General features: G+C 37.3%; 1 pseudogene; it reads left to right on the top strand.

The window, feature by feature from the left end:
- Positions 1 to 11,046, top strand: part of LOC114885456 — a 56,900-nt pseudogene extending 45,854 nt beyond the window's left edge.
- The last annotated feature ends 2,806 nt before the right edge of the window (positions 11,047 to 13,852 follow it).

Below are 13,852 nucleotides of genomic sequence, written 5' to 3' on the forward strand. Positions count from 1 at the left end.
TCATCTCCTTCATATAATAAAGTGAGATGGACCCTCGTGAAACTGGGTAAGTCTTTAATTGGATGGACTCAGGGATAATTGTAAATGCTAAACAGAGGTATTTCAGGAATACCTGCAGGAAGTTCACCAGGGACACTGAATGGCATTTAGCACACTGATTGGCACAGTGTTGGTACTCAATAAATAAGTGTTGCATTGATCCACAAATGACAGAAAGAATAAAATAATGAAAGAATGAGAAGGGAGTAAATCAATCAATCAGTTGCGGGGGCCAATCCACAACCTACACCATGTAGGTGACTGGCTAGCGGTATCTTCCAAACCGTGTCCCAAGGAACACTGGGTCAGGGACATGCTGAAAGGTCCATAATCATTTACATTTGAAAAAGGCAGCAAACTATACCATGGAGATTTTTAAAAATGAGCATTAGCTTATTAAGGACTTTGTTTAGCTTTGTGTGGTTAATAGCATGGAACGTTTTTCCTCTGTAGCGTGTTCAGTCGTCTGGCTCTGATTGCTGAGAAATTTGAAAAACTGAATAATCTCAAAGTTTGAGAAACACATAAAGCTAAAATTGAATTATAGGCTCGAAAGATTAAGTATAATGCACATTCAAAAACAAGAGCCATTTCTGGTCTGAAGCTGTGCCATTTTTCAAAATTTCTGTGGTAGTTAAATGCTGTTTTAATTTTTATGTTTAACATATTTTTATTATGGTAAAATATACAGAACATAAAATTTACTATTTTAACTTTTTTTTTTTTTTTTTTTTTTTTTGCGGTACGCGGGCCTCTCACTGCCGTGGCCTCTCCCGTTGCGGAGCACAGGCTCCGGATGCGCAGGCTCAGCAGCCATGGCTCACGGTCCCAGCCGCTCTGCGGCATGTGGGATCTTCCCGGACCAGGGCACGAACCTGTGTCCCCTGCCTCGGCAGGCGGACTCTCAACGACTGCGCCACCAGGGAAGCCCTAATATTTGTTTTGTTGGAGGTTTACAGGAGCATCGTGATCTGACCTACATGGACAGCTGCAAGAACAAAGGATTCCAACAACAAGAAGTTTGCAACAACTAACCACGTCACTCCCTCACCTGGCCTCTAAAGATGCTTTGTGGAAACCCTTTGGGAAGTTTGGGGTTTTTTGTGCACGAGCCACCCATCTCCTTGCGTGGCCCTGTAATAAACCTTCTCTGCTCCAAAACAAAAAACAAAAACATAGTCTTTGGCAAATGGACACACTAAATAACAAGTACAACAGCCAAAAGTCAATTATTCCATTTGGATGAATTTTTCAAAGAGCATCTATCCAGCAATACACCCACTCCTTCCTTTACCATACACAATTATACATAAATATCTTTAGTGTAGTTACAGAATATTGGTATTCTGATTCCAAATTGACTTCTATTTGTTATAATTTAGCTAAAATCCAGTTTTTCATGAATAAAATGAATCTGTCTCTAAATTCTAAGTTTAGATAATTTATCAAGGGTATTGTAGAGTCAATTTATACTTTAGTTGGGAGATTAGATTATATGACCTGTAAGAATTCTTTCAACTGTAAGGGAAATATTTCAATTCACCCAAGTTTATGATGGACATTTAGTTTAGTCTATCATGAGGTTTATATATGAACCTTAATTATTAATTTTTCCCAATGGTAAAATATGGAATTGCTACATTTCTCTAGGCATTTAAGAAAATGTAGATTTTCATAGTTAAAAACAGGTGAAAAAATTTTGTTTTATTATAAAAATAAAATATACTCAATAAAGAACTATTAGCAAATACAATGAAATGAGTTTCTAAAAGAAATCTAATTACTAAAAGTTAATCACTGCTAACATTTAAGTATGTGTCCTTCCCTGCTTTTCTAGTTATAAACAGACAGCCAGTTATATATTACAAACATTTTCCCATGTTAATAGTCCTCTAAAACCATGTTTTTAAAGACCATGTATTAACAGCATAGGTATACCAAAATGTGCCTAACAAAATCCAAATTCTTGGGCATTTATGAGAAAAAAAATCACTGTGATGAAGAACTCTGTACATATAACTTTGCCCACATTTCTTATTATTGTCTTAGGATAAATTCCAAGAAGTATTATTTCTGGGCCAAAGAGTATACCCATTTTAAGACATTTGTCAAATATGACCAAGTTGCCCTCCAGAAAATTAATACCTATTCACCTCTCAGTGGTAGTATATGAGCATTCCACCTTCCCCACAACCTCTGTAAAAATGGATTTTTCCCCCTTAAATTCTTTTTCTGCACCCAGTGTTAAGTAGTACTTAAGGAAAGAAATTGTCTTATAATTGTTTCCTTGATTCTCAATACAGTGCCTGCCATATAGTCTGCATTCAAGAAATATTTATTAAATTAAAGAAAGAATGAATCAATATATACGATTCTAAGCTAAACATGAGGTGAATATGGAAAAATAATAGAATGTAGAGGAAAAAAAGAAAAACTAAATAAGGAATCAGGAGGCTAGTTCTGCTCCTAACCAGTTTCATCACATCAGGCAAGTAATTTAACATGTCCAACCTCTTCTCAGGACTGGCTTCGTGGACATGCAACGCTTACAGTCACATAGGGGCCTGCCCTCAGAGAGAGCTTCTGATTTGTTTAATGCTCTGCTGTCACCATCTTGAAACGCCTAAAAATTTTTTAACAAGGGCCCAACGTTTTCATTTATGTGAACTGTGTAGCTGGTCCTGCCTCTACTTCCTCATCTGTAAAACATGATAAAAAAAAAAAATGAGGCCCATTCAAGCCACAGCAATTGTGATGCGATGAGTTCTTCCTGAATACTACCCAAGTGGCTACTGTTGAGGTATGTAAATATCTTGAAACTATTTTGAGAGTCATTCTGATTGCCTGATGGAGATCCTTTGTTCTGTGAATCACTCAGCCCTTTTCTCTAACCCGCCTCTGTCAGTGATTTCCTCCAGCCTCTCTCTTCTGAATCAGCTTCATTATCGCACTGGATTATACTGTATTTACACCTGCAGTACTGCAGCCATTAAATTTTAGGATGAAGGGACTGGGAAAGAGAAAGTTACTCCTGATGATTAATTCCTCTGGTGCGAAAAGAAAGAATTATCCAATATAATTTTCTATGATGAGGGTATTGAGCAGAAAAAAAAGAAAAACTTTGAAAAATGAATTTGAGCTTCGAAACTTTAACTCGCAGATAATCCAAATCATGGAATAGTATGGTTCCTTTCTTTCTTTCTTCCCTTCTGCCTTCTTTTCTTCTTTCCTTTATTCCTCCCTCCCTCCCTCCCTCCTTTCTTTCCTTCCTTTCTTCCTTCCTTTCTTCTTTCCTCCCTTCCTTCCTTCCTTCTATTTCTAAAAGCAATTCATCTCCACCCCCAAATTAAGTATCATGTCACAGACGAAAATTCTCATATACAACTCTTTCAGAAGGGAACAAAATCTCCTGCTCCAGTTTTATTTTGGAGTAGTCATTTTGAAACTAAGTGATGGACTATAGAGGAAAAATCACTGCAAGTTGCCCAGAGATGGGAACAGCATGCAAATTACTACTAATTTAAATTACCTTCCTTTCTTCTCCACTCTAGAAAAATGCCATGTTTATTTTAAAACATTTATATCTGAGCAGTTCAAGCTATTTCAAGATGTTATCTGTTTCAACACACATAATGAAATGTGGTGGGTAAATATTCCGCCATTTTACAGAGAGATGGAAAGTGAAAACAACCGGCCCAAAGTGACACAAGGCTGAGATCTCTGAGCCTAATGTTCTTTGCTGCTTTCAAAATGTTTAATAAAGCACACTCCCGTTAATGAACTGGAACCATTTGGAAGCAGTTTTTTTAATGTTTACTCTTAAGACTTCATTATACGTAAAACAAACTAGATGATATAAATCTACTTGACAACCTGGTCTTGCCCCCAATAAGTAGTGCTTTTCTACAAAGCATGTGTTTAGGAGAATGCTGATGATACTGGCATGGTTGGTGTTCTGAGCCTCTCCCTGAGACCTGGGTAGACAGAACACAAACACAATGTAACACATGTCCATCAATGCAGAGTTCACAAAGACACCTATTTTGGTCCAAGTTTTCTGTCAGTTTTGCTCTTTGTTTGCAATAATGTGAAAACACATTGGCAATGTGTAGTCATAGGGAGTAAAGTAGTATGACTATTTGAAAGGTCAACTAACTTTTAACTGTTATAGTTCAAATTAAGATTTCAAAGAAATTGTCTAATTCCCAGAATGAATTAAACTGGCTTCTGTAAGGGCCTGCCTCACTCTCAGGAAATCACAAGGTAAGCAAAGAGACCACCTGATTCACCTAAAAAAGTAATTAGGTGTTATTCAGGCATAAGGCAAACTTTGTATAAGTAATTTTGATGTGTGTGTGGAGATTCACACATTCATTCTTTCAAAAAGTTATTATCTGACATGTACTAGGCAGTGTGTGATAAGGTACACACACTACTGCTTATCTGATGATACATCAGATAAGATTAGGTTGAGCTGAGAGCAGCAGCAGATTTCCCCCTCCCCCAAAACTTCATTAGCTTAATCAAGATAGAATTTAATTTCTCCCACACTTGTAAGTCTGAAGGAAGCAGTTTAGAGTTGTTATGTTGGCACTACTGCCTGAAGTCCTTAGGGACCCAGGCTACATCCAGGTGTCTGCTCTGCATCCCTTGGGTGTGGCCTTTCTCTACTTCCTTCCAGATAGAGGTACGGCCATCCCATCCACATCCCAAGCAACAGATTGAAGAAGAGGAAATAAGCAGAACCAAGTATTTGCCAACCGTCTTTTAAGGAAATTTCCCATAATCTGCCATACATTTCTCTTTTTACATCCTACTCACCAAAACCCAACCAAAGAGCTCATATCTAAGTTAAAGGGTGCTTGGGAAATATGTCTTTAGTTCATGCATCCATGTACCCAACAAAAAAACTCAGGGGGTATCTAAGAGGGGAGAAGAGATGTTGGGGAAATTATCAATTTCTGCCATGCATGGCCCCAAACCTCTTGTACCTAATTCTCTAATGGAGCTAAAGGAGGGAGGAAGGAGGGCAGAGTCAGCTTACACTATAATTTACCAATTTCAAGATACTCTTCTCCCAAGGCAATAGAAATAAAAACAAAAATAAGCAAATGGGACCTAATGAAACTTACAAGCTTTTGCACAGCAAAGGAAACCATAAACAAAACAAAAAGTCAACCTACAGAATGGGAGAAAATATTTGCAAACAATGCAACCGACAAGGGCTTAATTACCAAAATACACACAGCTCATACAAGTCAACAACAAAAAAAACAAACAACCCAATCAAAAAATGGGCAGAAGACCTAAAGGGACATTTCTACAAAGAAGAAATACAGATGGCCAATAGGCACATGAAAAGATGCTCAACATCACTAATTATTAGAGAAATGCAAATCAAAACTACAATAAGGTACCACCTCACGCTGGTCAGAATGGCCGTCATTAAAAAGTTTACAAATAACAAATGCTGGAGAGGGTGTGGAGAAAAGGGAACCCTCCCACACTGTTGGTGGGAATGTAAGTTGGTGCAGCCACTGTGGAAAACAGTATGGAGGTTCCTCAGAAAACAAAAAATAGAATTACCATATGATCCAGCAATCCCACTCCTGGGCATATATCCAGACAAAACTATAATTCAAAAAGATACATGCACCCCTATGTTCACAGCAGCACTATTTACAATAGCCAAGACATGGAAACAACCTAAATGTCCATTGGCAGATGAATGCATAAAGAAGATGTGGTACATATATACAATGGAATACTACTCAGCCATAAAAAAGAATGAAATAATGCCATTTGCACCAACTTGGATGCAACTACAGGTTATCATACTAAGTGAAGTAAGTCAGAAAGAGAAAGACAAATACCACTTATATGTGGAATCTAAAATATGACACAAATGAACCTATCTATGAGGCAGAAACAGAATCAGGGACATAAAGAATAGACTGGTGGTTGCCAAGCGGGAGAGGGGTGGGAGAGGGATGGATTAGGAGTTTGGGATTAGCAGATGCAAACTGGCATATATAGAATGGATAAACAACAGGTCCTACTGTATAGCACAGGGAACTATATTCAATATCCTGTGATAAACCATAATGGAAAAGAATATGAAAAAGAAAGTATATATGTATGTATAACTGAGTCACTTTGCTATACAGCAGTAATTAACACAACATTGTAAATCAACTATACTTCAGTTTAAAGAACTATTAAAAAAAAGAAATCTTTGTAGAGGTAGTGTTATTTAACAACATAACTCAGGTAACACTTTCTCCAGGAAGGCCGCCTCCACCCATGGTTGCAAGATGGATGTCCTTTTTACAAGCTCTCTTCCATCTTATGCAGTATCTATCATAACATTTATTACCAATATAATATTTGTTTATCTCTTCTCCACTCCCTCCCACCCCAAGTTGATTGTAATGCCTTGAGGGCCATAACCTGAATTTGTATTCTTTCTATTCCCAAGTATCCCTAGCCTAGGATGTGACATACATTATTAGATTCAAGAAAAGTGTCTATTACTTAAATTGGATAAATAAATAAACTTCAGATAGAGGCTCTCTAATCAAATATAATAAAGCTAGTTACCATAGAGTAATAGTATAATAGCACCAAACTTTTTGCTTACGAACAGAAGTGATACTTTTATTTTCATCAATATTTAGAATATCATCTAATCATCTGAGCATGTTAAATGTTGTTGACAAACTTAGAACTCATTGCATTTTGTTGATGATGAATGTTATGACAATTATAAAAATTTAAAAATCACCCTATTATCAAGATTGCCCCCCCAAAAAACTCTCTTAAAATACTTTAGTAGAAAACATGAAGAACTATTTCTATCTTCTCTATACAAATGATAAAGCTGGGCTCAGAATGACACAAGTGGAAATAGACTAACACACATGCCTCTAACCAACATTGTTTCTTAGGTTTATACCCTATACAATTCTAGCGGGGCAGACCTCCAGTGGACAAGACTGTTGTCAAAATGCGTTCGATGGCTCAGTCTCTCCTTCTCTCTGTTACCCGTACACAACTTTGAAAAAACAGAAATTTCAGCTGATACGATTTTTTTAAAGCCTTTTTCATTTCAGACCTATTCATCTCCTATGTAATTATTCATAATTTTTTCTTGATTTTCTTAGGTCAAACATGCATGTTCTGAAAAAAAAAAATGCATGTTCTTCAAATCAGAAATTCAACTGTTGGGATACTTCTGAATTTACAATTGCTTTGTTTTAAGATAAATGTATCCAAAATAGAAGAGCTTTGTTTAAAAGTTTCCAGTTTTTTTTCCCCATCGCACTGTACACTGTTATGTTATGATTCATTCAATTACTAAACATTTGTTGAATACTAACTATATACAAGGCAGTGCCTATGATAATACAAAAATTTGCATTCACATTACATTTTCCTTAATTGGGACTATACAATACGTTACAATTAGCTACAGGTATTCTATTTTAGGTTACTATTTATATGATTCTACATGTAACTGAAACATAGACAATAAGTTGAAAACTGAGGAAAATTGGTTAAAAATCAAATATATACATATACATGTATGTGTACATAATTTTCTATAATAAGATATGAGTTGTTGGGGAAAATTTTCTTGCTTTAAGCAAGTAGTGACTCAAAATATTAAAGAAAAATTATTCAGAGAGTAAAACACTAATGATGAGGAAGGAAATGACTCCCCTTCTTTCTTTGTTTACTCCTTGGGCTTAGAGCATGAGATCTGATAACTTTTATCACTTATAGCTATACACATAATTAGTGATTGTAAGTTTATTTGTTTTTTCCTCCAGTTCATTCAGCTATCTGATTTTCTAAGTACTACGTATTATTTTTTATCAATATTACTTTTTCTAGGAAGAACTTATATTCAAAAGAAGGTTCCATAGGGCCCTTTAACAAATTACAGACAATGCTGAATCCTTTCTGTCCTTCAATATCTCACTCAATAGAACTCAAATCTTAGTATTCTGTAAGCCAGGTAGACAGCTCTATAGAAAGCAGCTATTTTCATACATCGCTATGCTGGTCTTGGGCCCATGCCATTTTTTTCTCTTCTATATGGGATATTCTATAAAAAGCTAAAGAGAATGTTAAACCTAAGAAAGGAAAGAAACATGACTCACTGGCAAGTTGCAGTAATAAAACACAGAATTAAGTATCAAATAAGGAGTGCTTCATAAAATATAGGGCACTATGTAAATACCAGTACCATTATTCAGTCACGTAAGTAAAGTTTATTGAATGCTAGGTGATAAAGGTAAATAAAATGTTTTCATTTAGGAAGTTAGGGAGGAGAAAGAGATGTCGACTACGAGAACAATTCAGTAGAGAAGATATGGCAACATGACGGAAGGAGCAGCTAGGTTGGCCCTAAGGAATCAGGGATGGTTTCCTAGTGAAAGGAAGTCTTGAGCTAAGAACATAAACGTAAGTAGGGGTTTGTTAGGTAAACAGAGAAGAAGACATTCTAGGGAGAGAGAGTAGTGTGTACAGAGACTTGAAAGAGCTTGGCTTGTTCAGAGAACAGTAGGCTGCCCTATATGGTGACCATGTAGGTGGGCAGGGCTCAGATCAAGAGGGGTCTCCAATGCCAGGCAACAGCCTTTGGATTTGTCTTCTAAGTTTTTTGAGCCATGAGAGGATTTTCTGCAAGAAAGGAACATAATCAGATCTGCATTTTCAAAAAGATCATTCTGGTAACGGTGATGAATGCTCATATTAGGATATGAGGAATGAGGAAGAGGGTAACTTGGTGATATATTTAATGAATAATTAATAAAATTTATTAACTGACTGGTTGTGGGAGGATGAGTCTGAAGTTTCTGATGAATGAAGTTTCTGATGAATTTCTTAGTGAATGCTGGTACCATTCACTAAGAGGGGAACACACGGGGTGGTGCAAGTATTTGGAGGAAAAGTGACTTGTTTGGGAATGTTGAGCTTGAGTACTGGAGGACCACCCAGGAGGAATATTCCAGAAGGAACATGTCTGGAAGGAAATTTGATATATGGTAAGGAGAGAGGTCTAGGCTGGAAATAAGATTTAGGAATTATTACCCTATCAGGCAGTGGTTCTCAGACATTAGTGTATATAAAATCACTGAAGTGGCTGTTAGATGCCAATTCCTTGGTCTAATCTTCAGAGGTTCTGGTTGAATGGTCTAGGAGAGGCCCAGGAATCAATACTGAAATAAGCTTCCTGGTGACTGTGCTGCAGATGGTCTAGAGCAAAGAGCAGGAAGAGAACTACATGGAAGTGGCATCAAGAACCCCAAAAGTGGAAAGTTTCAAGGAGTGGAGGTGGTGACATGAATACAGCAGAGAGGTCAAGAAGTGTTGGAGCTGAGGGCTTCCCTGGTGGCGCAGTGGTTGAGAGTCCCCCTGCCGATGCAGGGGACGCGGGTTCGTGCCCCGGTCCGGGAAGGTCCCACATGCCGCGGAGCGGCTAGACCTGTGGGCCATGGCCGCTGAGCCTGCGCGTCCGGAGCCTGTGCTCCGCAACGGGAGAGGCCACAACAGTGAGAGGCCCGCGTACCGAAAAAAAAAAAAAGAAATGTTGGAGCTGAAAGCATCCACTCAACTTGGCAGCCTTCGGGGGAGACACTGGTGACTCAGAAGAGCAGGTGCAGTGACGTGGTGAGAGCGAACACTGGCTGCAGTAGGTAGAGAGTAACTGCAGGTAAGGAAGAGACCTAGTGAATGAAGCTTGGCTAGGAAGGGAATCCCTCATGGACAGAATTTGAAATCTAATGTCCAAAGGACAAGATTCAAGCCCTAAGTTTGCCACTTAATGGCTAGATTATATAATATCTTCATGGAGCCCGTTTTCTTATTTATACTATGTTAATAATGTCTATGTACAGAGCCATATGTACAAGTTAAATATGATACTGCATGTGAAAGAACTTTGCAAATTGCCCTTCCAAATTTTTCTATTAGCAAACCATCTGAGTAGCAGAAAATCCTAAACAGTTATATACAGCAGACATCTTACTTGTGTCTGTCCACTGTGACAAAACATCCCAACCTTCAGCTGTTGGAGTGTTCACCCCATGAAAGCAGAGGACTTTAGAGCAAAAAAGAATCATACGTAATGTCCTAAATAGACCAATGCCCTTACTTTACAGATGAGAATCCAGAGGTGTGAGACAGGAATGGAGGTGAAATGATTTATTCAAAGTCATACACTAATTCATGGCAAAGACGGGCATAAATTCAGCCAGACTCCTGACTCACTCTAGCCGGCCCCCTCCACCTGCATAATAACATACTTCTTTTAATTCTCCACCATTTAAATTTTGGTCTTTCTCTTTTACAGCAAAGAGAGAAGGTGATTGAAGCTTTGCTGACCGGGATAAAGGAAGAGGTGTTTAATTTGACCAAGTCCAGAGGTTCAAAGGTGAGTTCCTTGAATACATTTTTGATATCCATCCCTCTGAGTCTCCAAGCCTCGAAGCAGATGCCAACTTAGTCTAGAATCCCAGCTGTAGTAGAGGGACCAGCCAGCAGCAGGGTTATTAGTGCTGCTACATATTTCTTTCAATTAATCCCCATTTATAATTGAAGAGCTCTCCAAAACATTAACATTAAAAGACTGCAGTTTGAGATAGGCCTTGAGTGGTTCATGGGACACCCTTAGAAAGCAAATGCTAGAGAAGGTTTGTTTCTATCAGAAGGATAGAGATGCTACTTCCACGCTATACTTAAATATTTACATCTCCATCTTCCTTTCCAAGCCACCCAGAGCAGGCCAAGACTTTTGATTCCTCTCACCCAGCAGAATGGCTGGCACACCATATATAGTAGGGATCCTATAGATGGTTATTGAATGAATGAGTGAATCATCCATAACTCTCTTATCAGTTTATTCCTTAACAGAAGAATCCCTAATAAATTGACTTCTGAATATTATTTTTCTTCCCTTAGACCCTCAATCTCCATCTTTTCTACCTAGATTTCCACTAAGCTAATTGTAACCTCTATTTTGCCCTTCCTCACAACTTTTCCTGATACATAACACTCTATAGTTGACCAGTTAAAGGAACTGTTTACAATATTCTTTATTTTGTGAAATAATAATGTAACAAAATATATAAGGTAACACAAATAAAGTTGGAAAGACAACCTAACCAAAGTCACAAAACTTTGTTGGTAGATTTGAACAAACATTAATGTGCATGAATGAGAAATGTTTCTTGATAGTAAAGAAGAAATTTCTCTCTAGAGCCTCTTTCTCTACTTTCCAGAGCTTACGCTTTTATCATTTCCTTTAAAAGGGGGAAAAACTTTATTTGCTGTTTTCTAAGATGTCACTTTGTTCTCTTTCCTTTCACATATTTTAAGAAACTTCCCTTTTTTTCTTGTCACAGTATGTATTTTTTCTGTTATATTTGAACTGGAAGCTCTTTAGGACAAGGATTGTCCTCTATATATGGACAGAGCGATGTTTACTTTTAGTGCTCAGTACTTTTAAACCTCTTCTTTTCTTCAGAGAAGGGGCACTAATCATAGGCTGATACACCTCAGAAAGGTAGATCATGATGTATGAAATGGAATAGTTTCATAAGACAAAATAAAAAAATACAATAAAATGCAGAGGTTAGATATGAGTTTAGGTCTGAATCAGTTATTGAAGAGGTACAGAGTGATAAAAAGGGAATATGTTACTGGGAAATAACTCTGTTGGGAGGTCAAAGCACTGGGAAGAAAATGAAATTCAATAACCATCTGAGTACTGACTCAAGGTTGGGAAGGATTCAGTGATGAGGAAGACATGATTCTTCGCCTCCTGCAGTGAAGAAAACACACATGTACACACAACTAGAAAGCAAAGCAGACCTGCATAAGGCAACAAAGATACAAAGAAAGGACATTCTAGGAAAATTTAAAGAAAAATACAGCTTTACTCATTAAGGGTGAAAATTATTCAGAGTGCCTCACATTCTAATGTATGAAGCTGGTTTTATTGGTTCCCGGAAGTCACGAGGGCTATTATTTTCCCAAATCAGGAGCACTTTGTATACGCCTCATTTTGTACATTGTCACTAAGTTTTTTATTTACTGCCTTTCCTAAATTTTGGGACACATGGAATTGTACTTAAGATTTTAGGTTACTATTTAAGCACAGCAAATGTGATTTCATAAGATACACATTTTTATTAAGTGAATCCCTATCACTTTTTGAAATATGCCTTGCATTAATGGATCTTGTAAATCAAAGATTCACAACTAAAAGGAATCTCCAGACAACATATGGTCCACTTAACGACTTCTCAGCAGTATTTGTCAAAAAGTTAAATGCTATCGATGGACTAACAGGTACTAGATTTCTAAAGTTATTATGATATTAAAGAGTCACTTTAGATTTTTCAATCTGTAATGATAGTAAAATATAAAGTCAATAGCTCTTGATTTTCTTGCTGTGTTACATACTGACCACTGATGGTAATGTGAAACATTTCCTGCTATTCACTGATTTAAAAAACCCACATTTTCCCAGAGACTGGGCAGGAGATAAGAGGTCAAGAAGTAATGAAATGAAAGAGGATAATGCAAAGGAACCGAAAAGAGAAAAACATTAAAGCGATGTTATTTTTTTCCCCTGTGTATGCAGATGGACAGGAAAATTATAGCAGTAATTGCAGACTCCTTTTCACCAAAGACAGAATGGCCTTGGGGAATTAGGGTATGAGAGAAAAAGTCCAGTGAAACTACATTCTCATCCAGGCTCCACCTGAGTTGCTAGATTTGGCCAAGGTCATTTACCCTTCTGTGCCTTAGTTTCTATAACTGTTGAAAAAGATTGGTTTTTTTTAAACAACAGAAATTTATTTTCTTCATTTCTCACTCCTTTTTTTAAAAAAAATTTATATTGGATCAGTTGATTAACAATGTTGCGTTAGTTGCAGGAGTACAGCAAAGTGATTCAGTTATACATATACATGTATCTATTCCTTTTCAAAATGTTTTCCCATCTAGGTTATTACAGAACACTGAGCAGCGTTGTGCTATACAGTAGGTCCTTGTTGGTTGTATAAATATATTTATTTATTTTTAACATCTTTATTGGAGTATAATTGCTTTACAATGGTGTGTTAGTTTCTGCTTTATAACAAAGTGAATCAGCTATACATATACATATATCCCCATATCTCCTCCCTCTTGCATCTCCCTCCCACCCTCCCTACTCCACCCCTCTAGGTAGTCACAAAGCACCGAGCTGATCTCCCTGTGCTATGTGGCTGCTTCCCACTAGCTGTTTTATGTTTGGTAATGTATATATGTCCATGTCACTCTCTCACTTCGTCCCAGTTTACCCATCCCCCTCCCCGTGTCCTCAAGTCCATTCTCTACGTCTGTGTCTTTATTCCTGTCTGCCTCTAGGTTCTTCAGAACCTTTTTTTTTTTTTTTTAGATTCCATATATATGTGTTAGCATATGGTATTTGTTTTTCTCTTTCTGACTTACTTCACTCTGTATGACAGACTCTAGGTCCATCCACCTCACTACAAATAACTCAATTTCATTTCTTTTTATGGCTGAGTAATATTCCATTGTATATATGTGCCACATCTTCTTTATCCATTTATCTGTCTCTGGACACTTAGGTTGCTTCCATGTCCTGGCTATTGTAAATAGAGCTGTAATGAACATAGTGGTACATGACTCTTTGAAAAAGATTATTTGCCTCTTTAGTGATTGGGAAGATAAGATAATTCTTTAGGGGCCCCAAAAAGTGGTCAGAAGAAGGTGCTATGAGAAAACCAAGTAG

This window comes from Monodon monoceros, unplaced genomic scaffold (genome assembly GCF_005190385.1).
Source record: "Monodon monoceros isolate NGI ecotype Baffin Bay Population unplaced genomic scaffold, NGI_Narwhal_1 Super_Scaffold_6, whole genome shotgun sequence".
In the NCBI taxonomy this organism is placed as follows: domain Eukaryota; kingdom Metazoa; phylum Chordata; class Mammalia; order Artiodactyla; family Monodontidae; genus Monodon; species Monodon monoceros.